This window comes from Schistocerca gregaria, chromosome 4, assembly GCF_023897955.1.
Source record: "Schistocerca gregaria isolate iqSchGreg1 chromosome 4, iqSchGreg1.2, whole genome shotgun sequence".
NCBI classification, from domain to species: Eukaryota; Metazoa; Arthropoda; class Insecta; order Orthoptera; family Acrididae; genus Schistocerca; species Schistocerca gregaria.
In genome coordinates, this window is record NC_064923.1 from 484,086,854 (window position 1) to 484,110,626 (window position 23,773).

The window sequence follows — 23,773 nt, forward strand, 5'->3', positions numbered from 1 at the left end:
GACTGCAGCATAACCTCAGAAAGACGACTACATTGTAAGAGGTGCAGAGAACATACATGCAAACATCACACAAAATACTTACGTTAATATTTGGACTAGACACTGAGGAGAAATTTTCGAAACGCTTCTTGCTAAGTATGGAAAAATACGTTACTGGTGCTGTGTTTCATTATTCAAATAAAATTTTCTTCCGTTAATCTTTGTCTTTTGATAGTATATAGATTACCGTCTATAGGCATTTTCTTTGCGAGTGCACAACCACACAAAAATAGAAGTTCGTAAGTTTTTGTCCTTATGCCACTACGGCAGCAACGATGAAGCTCTGGCGTGTATAGGACGTCGTTCTAGCTCGCGTTTACTGTTAGAGATACACGTTTGTACGCACCGACAAAAGATGACAATGTGAATTTCCGAATATATGAGAACGCGATCGAAAATAGTGAACAGAGAAAATCAGTTAGTTGTGGTGTAAGTAACAGTGATTTTATAACAGTTCGGGTGGAAAAATGAATTGTTCTTCAACTTTATGATAGTAATGGGTTGTAACATAGTGGCACTCTGAGTAGTTAAACACCTTCAAGAGATTCGAGAGTTCAGGTCTTAAAATAACGGCACATAAATGTGAGTCTTCGTTACGTGCAGTTTGCTTCACGTGTTCGTTATCTAATGCCATCTGCTTGCAGTTAGGTAGCAAGGACTTGTAGTACCCTTACCACGGCGAAATGCAGGTGACTGGTGAACTGCAGATGCCGCGCGGGATTAGCCGAGCGGTCCGAGGCGCTTCAGTCATGGATTGTGCGGCTGGTCCCGGCGGAGGTTCGAGTCCTCCCTCGGGCATGGGTGTGTGTGTTTGTCCTTAGGATAATTTAGGTTAAGTAGTCTGTAAGCTTAGGGACTGATGACATTAGCAGTTTAGTCCCATAAGATTTCACACACATTTGAACATTTTTTTGAACTGCAGATGGGTCAACAGACGGTCATAGCTCTATCGACAGAGAATTATTGACGAATTGAGACTTCAGCGTTGTCATTGGTACTCTTAGTAAATGTACAAGAAACAGCACTGTTGTTGTAAATCAGTATGTTCGTCTCAGACTATAACTACCTCGCTGTTCAGCATCCTAAATCCACGAAAACAAAACGAATCAGTGTGTCACAGGCAAAGAAAGGCAACGACTATGTTGGTTCTGCTCCGCATTGAAGTACGTAAATAAATGAGGTGTTGTTCTTACTGCTGGGAAGAGAACTACGATGCGGTCGACTGCAGTAACTGAAAATCCGTGTTACACTAATTGCGTTTTAATTGCAAACTTTTTTTTTTGAGTTATCAGTCTTCTGACCGGATTTGATGCGCCCCACCACGAATTCAAATCCTGTGATGATGATGATGATGATGTTTGATTTGCGGGGCGCTCAATTGCACGATCATCAGCGCCTGCACAAAGTCCCAATTTTTACACAGCCCAGTTTTTGTATACAGTCCAATCTATCCACTGTCACGAATGATGATGATGAAATGATGGGGACAACACGAGCACCAATCCCCGGGCAGAGAAAATCCCCATCTCCTGTGACAAACTTTTCATTTCAGCGTAGCAATTGCAATCTACGTACTCAATTATTTGCTGGATGTATTCCAATCTCTGTCTTCCTGTACAGTTTTTATCCTCTACAGATCCCACGAGTACTTGGGAAGTTAATCTCCGATGTCTTAACATACGTCCTAATATGTTGTTCTTTCTTCTTGTCAGTGTTCTCCATATATTTCCCTCCTCGCCGATTCAGCGGAGAACTTCCTCATTCCTCATCTTACCAGTCCACCCAATTTTCAACATTCGTCTATAGTACCATATCTCAACCGCTTCGGTTCTCTTCTGTTCCGGTTTTCCTACAGTCACTGTTTCACTATCATACAATTCTAAGTTCCAAACGTACATTTTCAGAAATTTCTTTCTGAAATTAAGGCCTATGTTCGATACCAGTAGACTTCTCTTGGCTAGGGATATCCACTTTCCCAGTGCTAATATGCTTTTTATGTTTCCCTCGCTCCATCCATCACAGGTTATTTTGCTGCCTAGGTAGCTGAATTCCATAAATTCATCTAGGTTGTTATCACCAATCCTTATATTAAGTTTCTCGCTGTACTCATTTCTGATACTTCTCATCACTTTCGTCTTTCTTCAATTTACTCTCAGTTCATATTCTGCACTCATTAGACTGTTCATTTCATTCAACAATTCCTGTAATTCTTCTTCACTTTCACTGAGGATAGTAAAGTCATCAGCGAATCTTAACACTGATATCGTTTCATCTTGTATTTTAATTCCGCTCTTGATCTTTTCTTTTATTTACATCATTGCTCCTTCGATGTGTACATTGAGCTATAGGAGCGAAAGATCGTATCCCTATCTTACACGCTTTTTAATCAGAGAACTTCGTACTTGGTCTTCCACTCTTATTGTTCCCTCTTGGTTCTTGTACATATTGTAAATAACCCGCCTTTCCCTATACTTCCTGCTATTTTTCTCAGAATTTCGAAAATCTTGAATCATTTTACATTGTCGAACGCTTTCTCCTGATCGACAAATCCAAAGAACGTGCATTGATTTTTTTTCAGTCTTACTTCCATTACCAATCACAACATCAAAATTGCATCTCTGTTGCGTTTACCTTCTGCAAAAGCAAAACTGATCGTCATCTAGCACATCCTCAATTTTCTTTTCCCTTCTTCTGTGTATTATTCTTGCTAGCAACTTGCATGCTAAGCTGATTGCTCGATTATTCTCACACTCGTTATCTCTTGCAGTCTTCGGAACTGTGTGGATGATGTTTTTCGCAATTGAGATGGTATATCAACAGACTCGTACATTCTACGCACGAACGTGAATCGTCGCTTTGTTGTCACTTTCAAACGATGATTTTAGAAATTCCGATGGAATGTTATATATTCCTTCTGCCTTATTCGGTCTTAAGATTTCCAAAGCTTTTGTAAACTGTTATTGTAATACGAGATACGCTATATCTTCTAAATCGACTCCTGTTTCTTCTTCTATCACATTAGACAAATCTTCCCCCTCATAGAGGCCTTCAGTGTAATCTTTCAACCTATCCGTTATCTCCTCTGAATGTAACAGCTATATTCCTATTGCACTCCTAACGTTACCGCCCTTCCTTTTAATTTCACTGAATGTTGTTTGACTTTTCTACATGTGAGTCATTCGTTCCGACAATCATCTCTTTTATGATTTCTTCACATTTTGCATGCAGCTGTTTCTCTTTAGATTCCCTGCATTACCTATATATTTGAGTCCTGAGTGATTTGTATTCCTCTATTCATAAATTCCATGAATTTTTTTTTTGTGCTTCCTTCGTTCATCGATCATCTGAATTATTTCTTCTGTTATTCATGGTTTCTTCGCAGTAACTTTCGTGGTACGTATGTTTTTCTTAGCAACTTCTTGATTGTCCTTTTTAGAGAAGTCCTTTCCTCTTCAACTGAACTGCCTGCTGAACTATTCCTTATCACAGTATCTATAGCCTCAGAGAATTTCAAGCGTAACTCTCCATTTCTTAGTACTTCCGTATCTCACTTCTACGCGCACTGATTGTTCCTGACTAGTCTCTTAAATGTCAGCTTACTCGTTATCACTACTAAATTGTAATCTGAGTTTATATCTGCCCCTGGACACGCCCTGCAGTCAATATCTGATTTCGGAATATCTGTCTGACCAAGATATAATATAACTCAAAACTTCCCGTCCCTCCCGACCTTTTCCAAGTATACGATGATAACGGGGTGTACATATTGTTGACTGCATTTTCGCAATGTAAGTAGTCGTTAATCCGTTCTGGCTCTTAGATCTCCCATTCAAAGCTGGCCAAGAAAATTAAGATGAATGTTTTTCAACATGTATAACAAATTCAGCTCGTGGAACGGCACCCAATGGCGTCTTCCTGCTTCCTCGCATGAAGAAACCATTGCGTGGCAGCCATTTCCAGAATGACGACAAGGTGATTTTCTGGGTGGTACGTATCCTTAACACCCAAAATGAATAACTGTACTACTAGGTTCTCCACCAAAGCATCCATCGTTGGAAAAAAACGTGTCACATCGAAGGATGATTATGAAGAAAGGGGCTAACACGATTAGAAATTTTCATGGATGCAGCCTTTCGGGATGATAATTAAAACACAGTTACTACTACCACGTATTACACAAATGTTTGTTGCTATTTTTTCAGATAGGTGTGTACGAATATAGGCTAATTCTCCCAAAAAAGTAAAAGTAACTAGAAACTGCTGTTAATAACGCTATTCCTTAAGACGAATTAGCGTCGACATCGATTTCGAGCCTACTGTAACACAACGACTCAGTAGGCGACCAAATTTTTCCTTGCAATTTTACTTTTCGATGTATTTTTCTTTGAATATAAGTTTGTAAATAAGTGTTCTAATGATTGTATGATTAAATGAACTGTTTCCTCATTGCACAGTTATATAAATATTACTTGTACACTATTATAAGTAGACACGCTGGCTTAGTCAGAGCGATACGACGTTGTCACAGAGTACAGCGAACTGGCAGTTGCGTTATCGCTGGGCACGCAAGCGAGCCAGCAGTTCAGTACACTGCAGAGGAGAACGCAGGAAAGTGCTGTGAGAGACAGTCCAATCGAATGGCATAGCTGCTCTTTAGTAAAGAAACGTTCGTTATGCAGTGGTGCTAAAGTGTATAACGGCTCGGCGAATAATTTGGTGTGGATGGGCGAAGTACACTATGTGATCAAAAGGATCTGGACATCAGGCCTAAAATGACTGACAAGTTCGTGGCGCCCTCCATCGGTAATGCTGGAATTAAATATAGTGTTGGCCCACCCTTAGCTTGATGACAGCTTCCACGCTCGCAGGCATACGTTCTTTCAGGAGGTGGAAGGTTTCTTGGGGAATGGCAGCCCACTATTCACGGAGTGCTGCACTGAGGAGAGGTATCGGTGAGACCTGGCACGAAGTCGCCTTTTCAAAACGTCCAAAAGGTGTTCTGTAGGATTCAGGTGAGGACTCCGTGTAGGCCAGTCCATTACAGGGATGTTATTGTCTTGTAACCACTCAGTCACAGGCCGTGCATTAAAACAGGTACTCGATCGTGTTGGAAGATGCAGCCCCATCCCCGAATTGCTCAAAACAGTGGGAAGCCAGAAGGTGCCTAAACCATCAATGTAGGCCTGTGCTGTAATAGTGCCATGCAAAATAAGAAGAGGTGCAAGCCCCCTCCATGAAAAACACCACAACACCACCGCCTCCGAATTTCACTGTTCGCACTACACACGCTGGCAGATGACGTTCACCGGGCATTCGCCATACCCACATCCTGCCATCGGATCGCCACTTCGTGATTCGTCACTCCACACAACGTTTGTCCACTGTTCAGTCGTCCAATGTTTACGCTTCTTACACCAAGCGAGGAGTGGTTTGGTATTTACCGGCGTGATGTGTTGCTTATGAGTAGCCGCTCGACCATGAAATCCACGTTTTCTCACCTCCGGCCTAACTGTCATAGTACATGCAGTGTACCCTGATGCAGTTTGGATTCCTATGTGATGCTCTGGATAGATGTCTCCTTATTACTCTTTACGACCCTTTTCATCTGTCGGTGGTCCCTGTCAGTCAACAGACGAGGTCGGCCTGTACGCTTTTGTGCAGTACGTGTCCCTTTGCGTTCCCACTTCACTATCACATCACTCCCAGTGGACCTAGGGATGTTGAAGAGTGTGGAAATCTCGTGTTCAGACGTATGATACAAGTGACACCCAATCACCCGACCACGCTCAAAGTCCGTGAGTTCCGCGGAGCCCCACATTCTGCTCTCTCACGATGTCTAATGACTACTGAGGTCGCTGATAGGAAGTGCCTGGCAATAGGTGGGAGCACAATGCACCTAATATGAAAAACGTATTTTTTGGGGATGTCCGGATACTTCTGATCACATAGTGTATATGGTATTAAATGGGCACAGTGTAATGATCGCAGAGGATGCAAATCAACATGAAGGATTCTGTGGTCCCAGTTTAACTTGCTACGAATCTACAAGAAGAAGAGCCAGTTCCACAAATTGTGAACGAAAAATGCCTTGCGTTGCCCCGACGACATCTCAGCTTGAAGTAAGATTCAATTAATTACTTGGCCAGACTTGTGTACGATCAGCCAATGCGTCGTAGTTCATTTTGAGTCTGACTAACTCTGAGTTATACTAAAGCATTGACCTTCAATTTTAACTAAGACAAAATACCTAAATAGTACCCATCTTACCCATTATCGATGATCCGAGAGAGCCCTGATGATTGATTAACTCTTGCATTGTTTATGAGAGGAATAATAATAGTTAAAATTCAGTAATTTGCAAGACTACAATTAACAGAAGTGCTCAAGCCTAGTAAACAGTAATTTAAAAGACAGTAGTTAACAGGGGAAGATTCAGCAAAAGATTTCTTTTCTGTGTTTTTCATGGATAAATGAGTTTTCAAGTTTACGCAACTGCAATCACTCAGAAATGTTTGTTAATGTCTTCAGCAATTAATAGTAGTAACTGTAAAAACTGATTAGCAGTAATTGTTAATGAGTAGTAATAAAAGTTGCATGAAAGCAATGGTTCAGTAAAATGAAATCACGAACAATCGAAATTTTGACTTCAAAAATTACGTAACTGTAGCTCAGATTAAACTAATAATTAAATGACGCTGTATCATTACGATAATTTTCAAGCTAAATGACAGCATACACATAAATATACATGAATCACTTTTTGAATAAAATTAAAGACAGGAGAATTACAGTGAGTGAGGTCACGAAATTTTTGCGTTTACGTACGTGTTTACTACTGATGAGATTTTTATATTTCATTATTACTAATTGATTACCATGAGTTGGTACTTAACTGAAAGGTATTGGTTTACTGTGACGTATACACCTCAAATTGCGGCAGTGCAATATTTACCAATTTTCTGCAGTTTTCCCCTGCAACAAATCCAAACGTTCTTAGTTGAGTTTCTCAGTATCAACAGACAGTAATTATAGAGATATTAATTTTGCACATGTAGTGAGTCCGTTCATTTTCATTGAGTCATTAATTAAATTTATAACATTTTCCAAATTTCGCTAAGCAATGTAAGTCCATCTAGCCCAATTTTATATTTATTTATTTAACAAGTTGCCGGCCGGTGTGGCCGAGAAGTTCTAGGCGCTTCAGTCTGGAACCGCGCGACCGCTACGATCGCAGGTTCGAATCCTGCCTCGGGCATGGATGTGTGTGATGTCCTTAGGTTAGTTAGGTTTAAGTAGTTCTAAGTTCTAGGGGACTGATGACCTCAGATGTTAAGTCCCATAGTGCTCAGAGCCTTTTGGCATTGCTGCAAGTACTGATCATTGGCGATTCAGTTATAATTGCACCTACATTTCACGGGTTTCATTTGTTCTTTGGAGTATCTGCGTTTCTTGTACAATAGGGAACTTTATGTGCACTGTTGATTTGAGTCCTAACCAACCGGAATTTAAGGGTGGTTATATGCCTGTTTCTTCGTCAGAACGGTATTTATTACTTATGACTACAGTCAGCTGATGCTGAATATTCGATATTGGCTGTTGCTTGTTTCCTGTTGTGGCGAATGTTTCTCGGGGTGGTGGGAAATGCGGGATTGCGAACATTTAAAAAGCAATTGTAGTTAACGCGTACACGGGAACGTCGTGTATGTAAATCGACGTTCCCGTGTACGCGAAAACTACAATCCCTTTTTAAATGTTGGCAGTCCCACATTTCATCCTATAGCTATACTTTTTGTGCTTATATAAATTAATAAAATAACCTATATGATGTTGCTGTTATTTGTGATGTCAGTAGTGACTGTACTGCCAAGGAGCACAAAAATATTTGCCATCTGGGGAAGTCGAACCTGCAACCCTTTCAATGCAAAATGCGATGTCTTACCGCGTACTTTTCAGCGAGGAGTTGTGTTACCAATATCTTCATTAACCAAGAAACTTGTAAAATTGTCAAACAAATCGAAAGCAAACAGAAACAGAAATTTTGAGACGGGTAAACAGTTTTCAATTTCTATTTCTGTGTAACAACGTTTTGTAACCATTTGATGAGAATAAATAATTTTCAACTCGAATTTTATAAATATCATTACGAACACACTAAACTGTAAAATTTCGAAGGGAAAAAATATTGTGTACCCCTGGTGGGACTCGAACTCACAATTCCCTAGTTTTGGAAACCGATGCGTTGTCTTCTTTTTTTCTTTTATTCTACAAAAAAGTAATAAAATGGGAAGCTAACAATATAATGACATAAATAAGGTGACAGATAATTGCATTCATAAATTACAGTATTCATAGAATGAGGAATGATATGCAGTCTTAAGCAGTAGCACTGTAACCTTCAACTGGTGGCAGTTCAGCACGCACATTTTCTTCTTATGCAGCCTGAGGTTCCTCATCGTCGTTTCCCAGACCCAAATTAATCAGTCGGTAAATCCTTAATGTGTGTTAGTTCCAGGGTAAATTGAGTGGACAGAAGAGCAGTCACGGACAGCGACATCGCAAAACCGCTGAGCCAACCACAAGAGCCCGCTCACAGGCGCAACTGCTAAGATGTACATGGTGATAGTCCGTATGAAAATTACTTTTATATCCTAAACGCTTGACCACTTGGGGCACTTTCTTGTCTTAACATGCCCTGCATGTACCACGAATTTGGACGAATTCGGCGATGACGAGCAGGCGTGCTCTCCTTGTTAAACATTTTGTGGCGCAATTGGTCGTCAGCCTCTCCTAGCAACAATTTCCAAATCGCCACTTAATCAGAACTTCTGAATCATGTTCTTCAGTCCCGATGCGGGAAGACGACTTCTCCGTATTCCTTTAATGTTTCGCAGCTCGCGAAGAGCAGCAGCACTGTCGCTGTTGTTTCGATAAAGCAGGTTTTCCGAGTACAGCCCTGCTCACCTTGCCCAGACCACGTTGACTGTCTGCAATTGTAGTGCACAGTGATGCTTGCGTTTCAACCACCCATCGCCGTACCGGCGCCTAAAGCACGCAATGATACTAACACTACTAACAACACAAGGCCTACAGCGCATAGTCTGAACATGATTCCTTTGAAGTTGGCTGCCCATACGGCAAGTAGTTTCCCGTCTACACTGGCTCAAGTAGCGGAAGTTAAGTTATAACCATCCTGTATATCTCAGTATTCGATAGACACTGGTAGAATTTACTCTGCAGACACAGATGAACATCTTCGGGAGTGATAGAGACGTGCCTAGTCACCCATTTCTTCTGCAGTGTGCCGCTTACTTGTTCTTCATTTCGCGAATTTGTCGTTAGTAGACCAAAACGGATGATGAGTTCCAGTAGACGTGGAGCAGGGCGATCCGCTTCATAGCCCTCTTTCCACTCTACTTGAAACGTCACAAGCTGCTGCCAAGTGTAACAGGCCGTCAAAGGAGCGTGGCATTAGTATCGCGGAAAGTTGTAGTCAGTTGTATTAAATGAGCGAAGCCAGTTAATGATCGAGAGCACTTGCGCCACGTTGCAGAGCCAACGTTGCAGTGACTGTCAGGACGTTGCGGAGTGTTATTTACATTGATGTCATGAGTTCTATGTTTAGTGTGTTGTCATGAAACATCATACGTACCATTTCATTTCCCATATGTTTTTTGTGTGGTTTACCTTTCAGTCCAAATGTCTAGATACGAAATTTAGGCCCGAAGAAAATTTAACATTGCTTCTTGTCTTACAAGTGACCTTCTGCGATTAACCGGACTCGATAACGAAACGGTTCACGTTTAAGGTTTCGCTAGATGATTATTGAGTTTCAATGGTTAATCAAGTGCGTCACATTTTACTGATAATAGAGAGTAGGAAGAAAATAGACCTTCAGGTTTAATTGTTCTCGGACAGGGTATGAACTAACAGGCTTATTCGTCAGCATTTCGATCGATGAGTTTACAAAAAATGGTTCAAATGGCTCTAAGCGCTTTGGGACTTCACATCTGAGGCCATCAGTCCCCTAGGCTTAGAACTACTTAAACCTAACTAACTTAAGGACATCACACACATCCATGCCCGAGGCAGGATTCGAAACTGCGACCGTAGCAGCAGCGCGGTTCCGGACTGAAGCGCCTAGAACCGCTCGGTCACATCAGTCGGCGATTAGTCTACACGGTCAAAATATAGCAAATAGTTTAAGAATAATTCCTTTTCTCCTTGCCGAGTAAGAGACGAATTTTATTTACTATGTGACAAACCCGGGTTTGCCCGGTACTTATTTTTCCAATTTTTTTATTGGAGACGGGAGAAAAATGATTTGTGTTGGTAGTGTGACATCCAAAAAATTTCATTTCATGTACTCGTGAAAATACCTATGAAGTTATGAACTAGTCGTACAAGGAAATATGCATAATGTAAAAAGTTATAAGCACAACTGCTTTTAGAGTTGACAACACGATTTTGTAAACGTATCTATGGTAAAGCCTCTTCATAGCGCTATAGACGGGTACTGTTTTCCCCCACTCGCGTTTGTGCTTCACAGCTGAATGCTGTCAAAACTGCCTCCAGGACGATTTCCTTAACTTCACTTGACTCGGCGACAGTTTTTCACGCATCTCAGTGTTTATGAAACCAAATATCCTGAGCTATGTCTCATACAATGATATAATTTTGCGGGTACATTCAGCGACATACGCCGATACTGATTGCAGAATGTGTCGCGTACAGAGTTAGTAGCACAGAAGTAATAAATTTAAACGCTATGCATGATGCGGCAATTCTTCACGCATCTCATTATTATGAGTCATACCTCCTAGCCATGATGGGTAAGTTTCTTACCCCGACAGCGATTGTTGTGTAATAGTAAGAGATATGTTTAACAAGTTTGGCTGAAATCGGTCCAGAGGTTTAGAAGAAGATGTGACACATAGACGCACACATCCATCCATCCATCCATCCATTCATTTTTATAATATGTAAGGGTACCCTTGGCTCAGGGCGTTGGTGTCAAATGACGTAAGAGTGATAATTTAGGTATAGGTTGTAATGACATGTGTATTGTCAATATCGATGCTGGAAAAGACGAGGCCGGCCGGTGTGACTGAGCGGTTCTAGGCGCTATAGTCTGCAACCGCGCGACCACTGCGGTCGCAGGTTCGAATCCTGCCTCGGTCATGGATGTGTGTGATGTCCTTAGGTTAGTTACGTTTAAGAAGTTCTAAGTTCTAGGGGACTGATGACCTGAGAAGTTGAGTCCCATAGTGCTCAGAGCCATTTGAACTAGTTTTGAAAGACTGCCGGCGCATAGCCTACTCCTTTCGAATAGTATGAAGGAGACAGTGGAACTTCATGCTCTTATCCGAGAGACGGATCACCATCAACGCTGTAATATGCTCTGACAACTGGAAACTCTTCAGTGAGAGAGCTTCAGACTTATATCGAGGACATTCGAAAAACATGGATGAAGGAACATTTTTCAATTTTTGTAGTCCTGTCTTCCTCAGTTGCGTATAATATTACGGTAATTGATAATTTTTACTTTTTGGACCGTCTGAGTGCTTCAGTCAGTTGTAGTCGGAAGATCCAAAAAATAAAAATTATCCTCTTGCAAGCCAAATACAGCTAATGAAAACTTTTCTTCCATCACCAATTTTAGAAACAATATATTTGAGGATTTTCGGCTGTATTCTCTTCAACATCTGCACAGGATTTGCCACAAAAAATCCAAGAACAAAAGAAACCGCTGGAGAATTTTAAGTCACCACAGTCTGTGAGGTCGAAGATCGCATATTGACGCTGTAGCGGCCTCGCATGCAAGGCACTCTACGACTTTTAGTTCAGAAAACATTTTCTGCGTGCGAAGCAACGTGTGGTATATATAAGTAATAATAACTGCAGCCGCGCTGGATTAGCCGAGCGGTCTTGGACTGTGCTGCAGTCATGGACTGTGCGGCTGGTCCCGGCGGAGTTTCGAGTCCTCCCTTGGGCATGCGTGTGTGTGTTTGTCCTTAGTATAATTTAGGTTAATTAGTGTGTAAGATTAGTGACTTATGACCTTAGCAGTTAAGTCCCATAAGATTTCACAAACATTTGAAAATTCTGAATAACTGCAATTTAACAATTGGTTTAGGCTCGAAAGTGCTTATAGTTCCGAGGGGCTGAATTATTCATTCTTCGATTTTAGTGTACTGTGGGGTATAGTGTTATCTGTGTAGTCAATGTCGATGATGAGACAGAAGAGACCCGATGCGGGAATATAGCTTACTCCTCTCGATTAAAGGTTCAAGTTACTGCAGATTAATTTAAGATGAAGAGCGCAGTCAAGCTCTATTTTCGGTACGGCATAGTGAAAATAAATGAAGAACGGTAACGCCAAACAGCTTACCACCTTGCTCGTAATACGAGAGAGACATATTAAGGGAAGAATGATTATTAAATTAACGACTTCTGTCATCCATCGTATTTACAGATGAGGCCACTTTTAAAGAGGGGACGGTATGGTCAACATTCGCAACACACCTGTGGACACCGAACCATCAGCACCAGTTCAGCTTCATTGGGTGGGCGGGTATTATTAGTGACCACCGAGTAGGTCTATTCATCCTCCCATTACGCCTCACTGTCGAGGAATATCTGCGCTTCCTGGGGTGATCCTGCCTCTTCTGGTGGAAGGCGTACGATTGGTGTTATGAAGAGCGATGTGGTCACTACCCGACTCTGCTCCAGCTTAGGGCCCTATTGAGTGTGCAGCTCAAACACTATTTCAAACAGCACATTCCCAATTTCCTGGCGTGTTGCTTTCAATCATTGAAACCTACACCATTAAAGATCTTTTATCTTCACCTTCAGATCGGTGCACCTGCCTTAGAACACATTACCAGTCCTATGTCAATATAACCTTTTTTGCTCGTTATGCTCTCAGTAACAAATTCTTACATTTTGTCCCCATTTATTAAAATGTCTCGAAGGCCGTATGGTGAATGGGATCTCAGCAACAAAACCGCTGGGATGAGTGCTTAAGTATACCTCAATAAAGTGCGCAGTATTGAATCGTGGTTCGGGAATGCTTAACTAATGTGTTGTTCAAGTCTGCAGGGCGGCTGGCGAGGCCTCCTCCTTCCGTTGCGTGTCGCTCGCCATCAGAGATTCCCGGCTATTTTGTAACCCGTCTGACAGGTTGCCCTGGTGTGTGCAAGGCGAGTTAGTCCATCACAAACAGCAATCGAATATGCTGACAGACGTATCGGCTTTCCACGTGTAAAAGGCCAAAGGAGACAGGGGAGAAAGGTCGCCAAAAACTTGTAGAGTATTGTGGGCTCCTTATAAGTAAATGCCCTGGAGGCAGATTGTACATAAAATACAGTTGTTTGGAGAGTTGTGATAGGACGTACAACTAATTGGGTAACGTATTACCAAAGAAATCTTGTACCTCTAGCCACTACCTCTGTTAGGAAAAGAAAATGTTGGTTTCAATAGGAAATCAGCAACGAGGACCGTCTACGTTAACAGATATTTTTTACGAGGGCCTGCTGAAAAGCAATGCCTCCGAATTTTGTTTCTCTGTTCCCAATATCGGTTGAGATATTACATATCATCCGTATTACTTGGTCAACTTTCACGCTTTGCTGCCGCAAGTTGCAGCCTCTGCCGTTAGAGGACTCCGAATTTCAGCGTCTAACATGGAGGCCTGTAACGTTATGTCGGTGCTCGAGAAACAGCGTATTGTAATCGAGTTTATAACCATAGAAAAGGTGCCTTCAATTAAAATCCGTAAAAGAATGGTGGTGACTAACGACGTCAATAATGTGCGACGTTAGGTTGTTCGTGCTCGTGATGAAGGAAGCGATGATGCTAATCTCACCGTGTGTGACTGAGAGCACAGAATGGACGACCGCGTTCCGGCAACCGACGGGACTAATCGGAATCGGATTGATAAAATCATCATAGAAAATCTTCGGGTAACACAGTCACAGCTCTCAGGTAAGTGTGGCGTATCAAGAGTGTGTGTACAGGCCATCATTGCAGAATTTTACGGTACAGAAAACTGTTTGGACGTTGGGTGCCTTGAATGCTCACGCCTGACATGAAACAGACGAGACTGGACGTCTGTCAACAATTTCTCACTTGATGACCACTTTCGGGCCGAGACCCATTTTCAAATCATCCAGCAGGACAGAAAACAGAATTTACACTCACGTATAGTATAATACGGGTATTACCAAATCGTTAAGCATATGCCAGAAATACAGAACATATCGTTTCAAGACTTCCGTAACACAGTCGAAAATGGCATTTCTGAAGATGTGAAAATCATGTCAAAAATTTGCAGCGCATAGAATAAGTGACAGTTTACTCCTTCCAAAGCCGTAAGGAATCCTCAGGAAGGGGGCGCCGTATCAGGTTGTACAAAACCTTTCTGTGATGTGCGTACTGTAAGACCTTCGGTACACACACCATCAGGTTATTTGACTTGTCGGTCTAACGAAGTAGGCGAGTGTCAGCAATATGTCTCTTGGTCTTATCGTGGCGTGTTTATCTTCTGCCGTTAGGTCAGGCGATAGAATTGACACTTGCACGCTTAGAGTAGCAGATTGACAGTGGCCAACTTTAAACAGAACTTGATTGATTTTCACACACATTTATTAAAATAATAACAAGCATAAACATTACGTAACTTGATTCTGGATGCTATTTACAATTGACAATCTGAAGTTCCTTTGGTCTTGGTACGTTAATCTTATTCTCACAAATCTCTGATACTTGACAAAATGTCTATACATTTATCTTCATGACTATGTACAGGAATATGGTAATCTTATTAGGCGCAGACTGAAACTTGAATATAGACTGGTACAGACTAATGCTGACTCGTACAGACTAATGCAGACTGACTAATCGGAGGTCTGTACATTCGTTATAATACCTCGCACGTTCAGGTATCACTGCGCGAGTGTTATCTGCGAGAAGAAAAGGTTCTACGTTAGCAGCAATCTCATTGGATGCGTTACATATTAATACGCGGATCGGCGGAAGCAGAATCTGGTCCGTCTCTAAGGCAGCGCCATCTCGTAGTGCGAAGACGGACGAGCGCTGCGCCTGTGCTGTTGTGCTTAGCGGGGTGGGCTCTAGTGGGAAAGTTGTGTACGCGCTGACTACGCGGATCTATGTACACAACACTTTTCATATGTATTAAAACGTTTTCAACCATTAACAATACAACAATTAATACAATTACCGTACAAGTCAACAATAAAATTAATACTTTTCAATATCTTTGCCAAAAACAGTCAAGTACTTAAAATCACTGAACAGTGATACACAGCAGCGTCACATACGGCGCTTATTACGAAATTGTATGCCATGCTGGCACGTAAAAATTATTAAATGTAAATAGCAACATCATTTTCTTTGGGCCTTTGTCCCACGTCAACGTGTGGTCGGCCTAGTTACTATGGGTTTGGCGATCTTAAGTGTCAGAGGGGGCCAGATGCCCTTTCCAGTCACCACCCCGTACCTACCCGGGACGAAATTAGTGTACCCCAGCAGTCTGCGTCTAGTGTAAGCCATCAAATAGGGCGGACGTTTTTCAAACGTCTGCGACTCATGTAACTGAGGTGGGACGTGGGGACCAGACCAGTCTTCACCTAGTGGAATGTGGCAAAATTCCTAAAAACCACATCCAGGCTGGCTGGCACACGGGTCTTCGTCGTATCCGAAGAGCAGATTCGATCCGGGGCCGGCGTGCCTACATGAGTTCAAGAAGCACCGCATTAACGCTCTCGGCTAACCTGATGGGTGTTAAATGTAAATAGCAACGTATTAAAAGAAACAAAAACACTAGGAGATTAAAAATCTTCATCATTTCCAACCATTTAGAAGCATAAAAACTTTACCACATCACACGTGATTCATCTGTGCAGGTGTCATGTTCCTATTGAACCATAGTACAATGTCGGAGATCCGTGCCTATTGCAATCGTAACTGAAGTTACTGTTGGGTCGACATGGTAACACGTAGGGATCATCTACTGTGAAACCCCCTGTTCAGCAAAATGTGCTAAACGGTGTTCTTCAAAACCTTTTTGCCTACACCAGCATTGTGCTCTGACGTCATATTTGCCACAGATCATCGCCTATGCTACTTTACAGAGCCCCCGATCTCAACGTTCAGTGGTGAGACATGGACGTCCAGCATCTTTTCTGTAAAAAGTCGCTTATGTCAGTGTATACAGGGAGTAACAAGTATAAGTGCAGATATTTTTATACGTGTTACCTTAATGTGTACAAATATCAGTGTCTTGGTTGTTTCTTCTATGCATCGAACAATCTTCTCAAAAACGCTTGCATGGGACCTGTGTTAGTAATCGAAGACACGCTGAAGCTGCGAACCACCTGCATCCCTTCGAAATTACAGTCTTTCCCGAAGGCGATGTCATCTTCCAACAATATTATTTACCGTATCTCGGAACCAGAACCGTGCTACAGTGGTTTGATTTGCATTATAGTAAACTCACGTTGATGTGTCACCGAGCAAATTCACCTGCTGTAATTCGTACGGAACCCATCTGGGTCGCTCTTGGGCGCCATCACTGCGTACCCAAATTAGCGGCCCATTATTTACGCGAACTACATGACCTGTGGGTAGACATCTAATGCCCATACCTCCACAAACCTACCAACAAACTGAAAGAGCCCTGATACGCAGAATCACTGATATATTTTGTTCCAAAGACGGACACAGAGGCTGTTAGGTATGTAGTGTAAAGCGTAGTAAGTGGAGTTTTAGTGCGTTAAGTAATATTAACGTTTAATAGGATGCCCAGACATAAAGGAGGAGATTTTGCCATTGGTGAACTGGATAGGAGGAAAAAGAAACAATAGCGAAGAAACGAAACAGATGAGGAGCGAGAAATATGTTTAGCTTCAAAACGGAGGAGAATGAATAGACCGAGAGAAAACGTAACAGACGCACATAGAGATTACATTAGAGAAGAGAAACGAGTGAGACTCTCAGCACGCAGGCATAGGGAAACTGCTGGAGAAACAAGTTTACGAAATGAAGTAAACTGTTTTAATTAGTGAAATTCGCGAAAGCTTATGATCTCAAGCACACGAAGGAAACGTTAACAAAATATTAATGTACGAAAAGTGCAAAAAGGAAGTAATAGAGATTACAGTTTATTAGGTGAAGCATTCCATTAGGATCACACTAAAGAGTACAACAAACACTAACACGTCATTGGCAAAAAGGACTGCAGTTCTTCATTGCCCAGAAATTTACTATACAATCTCTATGAGTGGAAACGTTCGACACCATTGGATGTACCCCCGTCAGAATTCTTTCTTATATGACTGGAGAAACTCAGGAATCAAAACATAGTCTACAAAATATGAGAACGTAAAATGTATGTTTCCAAAAGAAATAACTTTATGCTGCTTCCTTGAACAATTCATTTCTCTGTTTTAGATTAAAGGAGTGAGATAATTGTTACTACTGCCAGACGAATCTTGTCAGTCTTCACAATTGTATTTCGTTGGCGTCGAACAAACGCAAGTTCCAGAGTTTTCGCTAACGTTCTCGAATATTTATTAATTTTCTGGAACGTTCTGGAATGTTTTGGAATGTTATCGATGTTCTGTAAAAATGAATGAGTGAGTGACAGAGTATTTTATATCAGGATATACTCAAGTGAATCTAAGAGTATTTTCGAGCATTCTAGAATAATTTTATGCGTAAAATATAAAATATCAGCTTTTTCGTTTTTTTTAATGTTCATTTTTATGATGTTCTCTAACTTTTCGACTGACCTGGTGTTGCGTACTTGCACTGTAATTCAAATTCGTTCTCAGTCGTAGATCTAAAGTATCTGCACGTGATCATGGAAAAAAACGAAGAACTAGTAAATTCACTTTTTGTTTCTATTTTAATGTTCACTGACCAGTCTGTATGACAGTTTGGACTCTTGATTATAACTCATTAAAGTCAGTATTGAACCCTTTTACATACCATGATGCATTATGAACATAGCTTGTCAGGCGCTGTTATGAAGCTCTCTAGGGCATAAGGGCGCTTGCTATCGCATAACTACTTTCCGTAAATGACCCATCAAAATACTGACTAGATCTGGGGAGAGCGAGCGTCATTCGAAATATATCAGAGTCAAATTTACGAAATTCCAATATGGTGGAGAAGAAGAGGATTAGCAACTTCTGTTAATCAGTACAACGAAAAACCAGTCCAAAGTTGCATATTTTACTTTTTTATTCGTTCGACGTCCAGTTTGTGGCCGAGAACCATTTTCAGATCATCGTAACACAGTCAAAAATGGTATTTCCAAAGATATGAAAACCATATCAAAAATGTGCAACGAATAGTTAAAGCGCATACAGATAACTCTATCGTTTTCACATCTTCGGAAGTACCATTTTCGACTATGTTTCGATGGTTTGAAAATGGATCTTGGTCGGAAACTAGACATCGAGTGAACAAAAAAAGTAAATTTGCAACTTTGGACCGGCTTTTCGTTGTACTGAAAATTGAGATTATCATTTCGATCTGGACTGTTCGATAGAGCCAGTTCACACCTGGTCTGCTTCGCAAGTATTTAGTTTGATCTGATCTAATTAGTTACTTAGTTTATGATGTTATGTGGAACAAACTGAGGTGTAGCAGTTACAGAATGCTAAATGGAAAAAAAAAATATCTCGCAGACAAGATGTTTATCACAGTTTAAAGACGTAAGGAAATCAATACAGCAAAAGATTGTATACTACTAGGAGTGTCGCCTGCATAGAATAAAATGTGTGAGCTGCCAGGAAGCCTTCAATTTACGTTTGGAAATATGAGGCTTATCCTTCACATTTTTCAGTTCTGCAGGAGGTCTACTGAATGCACAGAACGGTCCTCACCTTTCTGCACAAGGCGTTAAGGAAGTGTTTCCTTCATATTTTGGAGCAATTACACTTTCACAAAAGATATTCTTGACTACCCTTGTGCATAGATACCTCAAAATATGATGCGACGGGATATAGCTTATTGTAGTTAAAATAACAAGATAAAAAAGTTATCGTCTTCAGGTCAGGTACGGATATGTCACTTTATCGACAGCTTTGCAAAACAAACGCCTATCATATCAAAATTAGACATGATTGTCTTAATGGGATTGCAGCGATCGTTCTTTAAATAAAAATATGGCATTTCAGTCTTTGATCGCTATTTTTTATTTTCAATGACCGGTTTCAGGCTAGCTGCCCTTCTTCAGATCATATATTGCAATTACAGAGTAACTTGTCAGTACAGAACTATCGTTTCGCTGTCATAACTGTTATGACAGCGAACCGATAGTTCTGTACTGACAAGTTACTCTGTGACTGCAATATATGATCTGAAGAAGGGCAGCTAGCGTGAAACCGGTCATTGAAAATAAAAAATAGCTTTCAAAGACTGAAATGCCATATTTTTATTTAACGTCTAGCGTTTTATTACAATAATGTACTGATTTACACTCTATCAGCAGTATCATTTACATTTAATTCCTGGTGTACCAGAATCTAAAAGTAGGAATTTAACAGAGTCACCTCTCATGAGCTGTAACAGATTACACATATACAGGGTGAGTCTGGTGAGTATACTAACTTTCATGGTAAGTCGCACATCATTACGGGTAATAAATAGGACCAGAAACATCTAGAATAAGAACTATGTGTATAGCAATGGTTAAGATTTGACATTGCAGGTGTTGCTCATTGACCAAACATGTTCACAGGGTCGGTTTAACGTCCAAGCGACGCAAGCCGCCGCTTCGGGCGCCACAACCGTAGGATTTCTATACAGGATAAATCACAATATTTGTTAGCGGCGTCTTGGGAGCGACGAATTGAATGAAGCGCCCAAATGCAACGTTTGTATACAGGGCGTTTCACAATTAATAGCAAAAATTAAGGAGATAGAAGAGTACAATGGAAAAGGGGTGGAGGGACGCCAAATGATGAGTCGCTTGTGTCGAAAAATGTTATCGAACCAGCTCTGCATATTCAGCTGTAGTGATGAAGCACAAAAGAAAGATCAAAATATCGTCTAACTGCTTAAATTTTACTTTTTATGCGTTGGAGCACGGGTTGTTGCAATGTGTAAAAAATACCAAGCTGATGGTGAATTGTTTCACAGATATTGACTATTCATTACTTAAGTATCTCCTCACACACAGCTAATATCACATGCTGCTGCATACACAAATGGCTTAAAGTATCTTCATAGATGATCTATTTGGGTCAATTAGGGACATAAAACTCTCCCACCTATCCACTTTCGATAGTAAACGCCAGTTTGGTACAATTTAATTGCCGTTATAGACTAGACACTGGAGTATTCATTTAACTTAAGGGTGGAACGAACACATTCTGGATAAGCGGACGTTAAAATGTGACCAGTAAGTCGCATGTTGCCCGAATTAAATATTGGTGCGACCTGGGGTTTCAGCCTTATTGTATAACAATATGTATCTAGCAACTAAGAGCCGAATCCAAAAAAGCCAAGCAAGGTTAAGAGCTTCTTAAGAGTGTACTTTCCCTGCTCAGAAATAAACAAATCTACGTATAGAGACAATACTATTTGAAGATGTTCTTAGATTCAATTGACGTTGGTGAATTGGGCTGTGAGCTAAGTGACGTTGGCCGCTTGCCACAGGGGCAGACGGGTAAGTAGGGCCACCATTGCAGTGTCAGAGGACATGAGCTGGAGAATATTTTACTGTTTGTCTTCCAATGCCGACAAATCGCGGGCGTGTGCATTTGGTTCCGATGAGCTGCTATTGTATAAATTTTGACACGGAAGAAAGATAGCTTCGAGAATACTGCAGAGACGATCATTTTCGAATACGGTACATATTCTTAGCAAGAATCTACAATTAAATGAAGGCTATATTAATACAGTGCAATGAGCAGAAGAAAAATGGCGTGCAAAACTGTAGTAAACATTTGTGATCGTGCTTCATATTGCATATTGCTTTTAATTATAACTACAGTTACTGTTATTAGTCAATTAATCATCCGCCCACACAAACAACACAATAACATTTCGTCTGACAATTACAGTGTCACAAGTTTGGGGTCGCTGTGGGTGGCAGCAATGTCAAACAAAATAGTTGACGCGAAGTTTTCTGGACGGTCTGTACTTGGGGGCTGGAGGCTAACTTTTCGCGCCCTTACTGTAGCTAGTCTCTTGAGGGCTCCTAACATACTAATTTATATAGGTTACCAATTTTTATTAGTATTGATATAATGCGGCTCGAGGAGCCACCCCAAAATGTCAGTACTGGCTCTTGAGGCAAAACTTTGACAAACACTGCTGTAGATACACATTAGAGCTACTGATAAAATATATAGATATTTTTTACGAGAAATATCGACATGCGTTGGCCTGTTTTTCACCGATATATCAGTATATCGCTATCGAAATGCCTAAATTGAGTGCCAATATTTTTATTTTATGCTTTTTTCGCAATTTTCGGTAAATATTTGAAGTTGTTCTTTTGAAATTATAGTAAAACATAATTTTACTTTCACTTTGTGGAGTCTAACTACTTTTCGAGCTTTTATCACGTCCAGCCTTTCTTGTTGACTGTCTGGAAGAAGTCTGGTTGCACTGGAGTGTGGCGCTGTGAATGGAATAACAAGATATCCGATGTGCACAAAAAGCGCACCAGGTTAGTTAAAAAACTATTTTTAACGCAACAACTGTGCTATTTCTTCGCATCGGCATTCTTCAAAAACATTTGCTCAAACTGATGAACAAAAATCTAAATGGCGAGATTGGTCTTTGCGGTGGGCGAAGACGTGCGAGGGAAATGCTGACGTAATCGGCGCCCAGTGCTACCAACAGAAACTGCAAAGTTTAACTTCAGCACGCAATTTTGACACTATGACTGCTAATTCGCTGGCGTTTGCAGAAATGAAAAAAACAGGGAAGTCGGCATGAAGTGTTGCACACAAACCTGATACGTGACGAAACCGAACGACGGACCCACCGTACACGTTTTATTGTGCCACTTGAATGCAGTTACCATTGTTAGCAAAGTGGCTATCGCCAATCATGAACGTGTATCGTTTTCCTTTCAGGTCTTGCTCTAAGAGGGATAAGCGGGCTGTTAGCTTCTTGATGTACAGAATATCTAATAATAAATCAGTACTTACATATACAGCTCTAAAAGTGGGAGTGTATTTACAATGTGCAACCGATATTTTTTTTTTTGGTCAGTACGTAGATATTTTTTCCGCCAATATATCTTCTTTTTCGGGGAACGTCTGTCCATGTAACTACGCAAACTGTATCTCTGTGCGTATAGCTATATAGAACTTATTGCTTGTCATCATAGTTTTTGTACATATTTCAGAATATGGGACTGAGCGAGGTGGCGCAGTGGTTAGCACACTGGACTCGCATTCGGGAGGACGACGGTTCAATCCCGCGTCCGGCCATCCTCATTTAGTTTTTCCGTGATTTCCCTAAATCGCTTCAGACAAATGCCGGGGTGGTTCCTTTGAAAGGGCACGGCCGACTCCCTTCCCCATTCTTTCCTAATCCGATGAGACCGATGATCTCGCTGTTTGGTCTCTTCCCCCAAACAATGCATATAAAACAGATGGTGGGAAAAGCAGACACAAGACCCACCGAAGAATCTTAAGGAAATGTAACTCTTGCACGAAAGAAGTGGCTTATAAGGCACTAGTTCGTCCGATTCTTGAGTATTCTTCATCTATCTGGGATTCCTATCAGGTTAACACTGATAGAGGAGATAGAGAACATCCAACGAAGAGCAGCGTGTTTCGTCGCGGGATCGTTTAGCAGGCCAGAGAGCGTTACGGAGATGCTAAATAAACTCCACTGGCAGACGTTACAAGAAAGACGTTGTGCATCATGGACATATTTACCATTGAAATTTCGGGACAGCACTTTTCAGGGGGTGTCAGACAACATATTACTTCCCTCCCACATGCATCTGACCAGGAGGAGAAAATTTGAGAAATTAGAGCCAATACAGAGGCTTATCGACAATCATTCCTCCCACGCACTATTCACGATTGGAACAGGGTTGGATTGATCAGATAGTGGTACCGAAAGTACCCTCCGCCACACACCATTAGGTGGCTTGCGGAATATAATGTAGATGTAGAATATCCTGTATTCCAAGAGTAGCGGAGGACCCAGAACGAAACCTTGCGGTACCGCCCGACAACGAGTCACGCCAGCCAAATTTGAATCAGATTTCTGCTTGCCAGTGTTGGATGACAATAATTGTTGTCCCTGGAGTAGCGAGCAAGAGCAGCATTGATACTCACCGCGGGAGCAGCAGTGGCGAGTTGCGGGCTAGCTGCTGATTCGGCGGCAGCGGCGGCGTAGCTTCCCTGTGCTGAGCGCTGCACTGCGCGGCGCGTCCTCTCTGGCTGGCGTCAGACGCGCTACTGCCACTGGCCCGTGGTTCGCGCTGGCGGTCGCCTGCAGTGGGCGCGCGCCGCGATTTGGAGCCCGGGGCCAGCGGACTGGCACACGCGCCGCGCCTCGCCGCGCTAACCCACTGCCGGAAGCGTCGCAGACAAGCTGCAGGTGCCGCCGGCAGCGCGAGCTGCTAGACACAATTCGCTTACTGCCACACCGAAAGCAAGGTGTACATCTTCTTCCTCATTTTGTCTGGAATCTCATATGCATCTACGTAGTACTCCGGAAGCCACACAAT

At 41.6% G+C, this 23,773-nt stretch overlaps 1 protein-coding gene across 2 annotated transcripts in view; it reads right to left on the reverse strand.

The window, feature by feature from the left end:
- The window catches only part of LOC126267060 (cadherin-23-like), a 458,700-nt gene extending 435,140 nt beyond the window's left edge, over positions 1-23,560 (reverse strand). Inside the window, exons 1-2 of one of the 2 annotated variants that reach the window (XM_049971901.1) lie at positions 23,379-23,503; positions 6,992-7,011 (exon numbers count right to left, since the gene is read on the reverse strand). The gene's annotated coding sequence lies outside the window, so the exon portion shown is untranslated. Of the gene's footprint in view, positions 1-6,991; positions 7,012-23,378 lie in introns of both variants that reach the window. The other variant, XM_049971900.1, reaches the window with a different exon arrangement.
- Positions 23,561-23,773: the final 213 nt, after the last annotated feature.